Source organism: Tachyglossus aculeatus, chromosome 4 (assembly GCF_015852505.1).
Source record: "Tachyglossus aculeatus isolate mTacAcu1 chromosome 4, mTacAcu1.pri, whole genome shotgun sequence".
Taxonomy (NCBI): domain Eukaryota; kingdom Metazoa; phylum Chordata; class Mammalia; order Monotremata; family Tachyglossidae; genus Tachyglossus; species Tachyglossus aculeatus.
In genome coordinates, this window is record NC_052069.1 from 18,597,150 (window position 1) to 18,600,305 (window position 3,156).

Sequence of the window (3,156 nt, forward strand, 5' to 3'; positions counted from 1 at the left end):
TTTATTTTGTAAACATGTTTTGTTTTGTTCTCCGTCTCCCCCTTCTAGACTGTGAGCCCACTGTTGGGTAGGGACCGTCTCGATATGTTGCCAACTTCTACTTCCCAAGTGCTTAGTACAGTGCTCTGCACACAGTAAATGCTCAATAAATACGATTGAATGAATGAATGAATGAATTTGTATTTGAAGAAGATGTTGTTGATGGATGAAATTCTACCATTTCATGCTGGTGAAACTGAAAAACTCCCAGACTGTGTTTCTTAAAAAATTATAATGGTCTTTGTTAAGCACTTACTATGTGTCAAGCACTCTACTAAGCACTGGGGTAGATAAGATACAATCAGGTTGGACACAGTCCCTGAACCACACAAGGCTCACATTCTGTGAGGGAGGGAAGGCAAGTATTTCATCCCCACTTTACAGATGAGGAAACTGAGGCACAGGGAAGTTAAATGACTTGCCCAAGATCAGACAGCACTCAAGCACTGGAGCCTGGGTTAAAACCCAGGTCTCCTAATCTACGATCCTGTGCGCTATCCACTATGCTACGCTGCTTCTCTGGATGCACATAAAAATTATCTTTTGCCAAGTGGATGCAGTTGCCCCCTGTTGTACCTGTTGCTGCTTTCAAATTTCCTTTTGTCTTCCTGAAGCCTTGACTCAAGGAAAATAGTAATAGTAGTATTTATTAAACACTTACTGTGTGCAGAGCACTGTACTAAGTGCTGGGAAAGAATGTTTGTCTTATCCTGTCGAATCATTTTCGACCCATAGCGACTCCATGGATACATCTGAGAAGCAGCATGGCTCAGTGGAAAGAGCATGGGCTTTGGAGTCCGAGGTCCTGGGTTCAAATCCCGGCTCCGTCAATTGTCCGCTGTATGACTTTGGGCAAGTCACTTAACTTCTCTGGGCCTCAGTTACCTCATCTGTAAAATGGGGATTAAGACTGTGAGCCCCTCGTGGGACAACCTGATCACCTTGTATCCCCCCAGCACTTAGAACAGTGCTTCGCACATAACAAATGCCATCATCATTATTATTATTATCTTTCCCAAAACACCCCACCTCCATTTGCGATTGCTCTGGTAATGTATCCATAGAGTTTTCTTGGTAAAAATATGGAAATGGTTTACCATCGCCTCCTTATGTGCAGTAAACCTGATCCTCTGCCCTTGACTCTCTCCCATTCCAGGGCTGCCCAGCACAGGGTTTTGACTTGTAGCAGATTGCCTTCCACTCGCTAGCCACTGCCCAAGCTAGGAAAGGAATGGTTATGCCTCTGCTTGACTCTCCCTCCCATAGCCAAAACTGGTAGAGTACTGGAAACTCTCTAGGTGTCATCTTGAGAGGGGCGGGGAAAGAATTAGGTAAGAATACAGGTAAGAATTAGACATGGATCCTGTCCCTGAAAGGGCTCAAGATCTATAAATCTAGAAGGTGCGGGAGGATTGGAGACAGGCGCACCATTGACAATGAAACACAAAACCACTAACATGGTGTAAAGGGGAAGGACAAATAGCCAGTATGCAAAATGAAATCGGGTCTGTGGTTAGAGGAGCAGAATTTCTCCACTTGATTCAGAGCCCGCTGCAATGACTATGGAATCACTAGCTTTCCCAAGATGGCAGAAAACAATCCCTTTCCTGATTGTCTCGTGACAGGCTGGTCTGACCTCTACATAATATTACTACAGACTGCGCTTCGCTGTAAGGTTAACGTTTCTTCTGCGCTAAGAACAGTGCTTCGCGCACATAGTAAGCGTTTAACAATGTTATTATTATTATTATTATTATTATTATTATTATTGTTATTACTTCTGTGCTTGTCCATACTTCATTACAGTCCACCCCATGGCAACTGTCTGGAAAGTGCACTGACCTCTAGCCTAACTTGCCCTTTCCAGGGGAGCAGGGTCATGCGGATTGTCTAAATACTAGGGAACTGACTGGCTGTGTAATCATCCCCTATTTCGATATTTGATGTTCAGGAGGGCTGAGAAATTTATAATGATAAACTTCCATCTGGGTTAGCTCAGGTCATAGAGCATTAGGGAGGGATGGAAACTGTCTTAACCTTGTAGAAATTCAGTTCAATCAATCAGCCGGTCAGTCGTCTTTATTGTGTGCAGAGAACTAAGCATTTGGGAGAGCATTCTTTCATTCAATTAATTCATTCATTCAATCGTATTTATTGAGCGCAATCCCTGCCCACATCAGGCTTGCAGTCTACAGAGTTGGTGTACCCAGTTACGGGCCTGGACCAATCAATGACTGCCACGTAGAGCCACAGCTGCGTTGCCTAAGGCAGATAAAAGGCGGTCACTTCGAATGGTGATGAGAGAAGCAGCTTTTGAGAGAAAGCAGCATTTGAGGGAAGCAGTGTTTGGGAGAAACAGAATTTGAGAGGAAGCAGCATTTCATGGAAGCAGCACTGGGGGAAGAAGCATCTGAGAGGAAGTAACGTTTGGAAAGAAGCAGCATTCAGAGGGAAGCAACGTTTGGGGGAAGCGGCATGTGGAGGAGGCTTGCAGAGTCATTGGCCTGTCATCATCATCAATTGTATTTATTGAGCGCTTACTATGTGCAGAGCACTGTACTAAGCGCTTGGGAAGTACAAATTGGCAACATATAGAGACAGTCCCTACCCAACAGTGGGCTCACAGTCTAAAAGGGGGAGACAGAGAACAAAACCAAACATACTAACAAAATAAAATAAATAGAATAGATATGTACAAGTAAAATAAATAGAGTAATAAATATGTACAAACATATATACATATATACAGGTGTCACCTGGAGCTTCTCCCAGAAGGGGCTCCCCTGACCAGCAGAGTGGTACTGGACCCTTGGTGGAATGGAGTGAGTGAGGGTATGTATGTGTCACTCCCTTGCAGGTTGGTAAAAAGCTAAGTAAAACTTTCCACAGTAACCTTGGTGGTTGGTGGTTTGGTTTGACTCATTACTTGTCATAGAGGCTGACCCCATCGAGGAAAGTCCCAGTTGGTTCAAGGAACTTGTGACCCAAAACAGAACTTATCTTCCCACCCAAACCCTTCCCTCCCCCTGTGTTTCCCATCATGGTAGACAGCACTTCCATCCTTCCTGTCTCACAAGCCCATAACCCTGATGTTATCCTTGACTCCCCTCTCTCATT

The 3,156-nt window shown here is 44.3% G+C and overlaps 1 non-coding gene across 1 annotated transcript; it reads right to left on the reverse strand.

Moving 5' to 3' along the window:
* Nucleotides 1-1,217: 1,217 nt before the first annotated feature.
* Nucleotides 1,218-1,355, reverse strand: LOC119927784. The gene has a single exon (XR_005450755.1). It is a non-coding gene; the product is annotated as a small nucleolar RNA SNORA7 (small nucleolar RNA).
* Nucleotides 1,356-3,156: the final 1,801 nt, after the last annotated feature.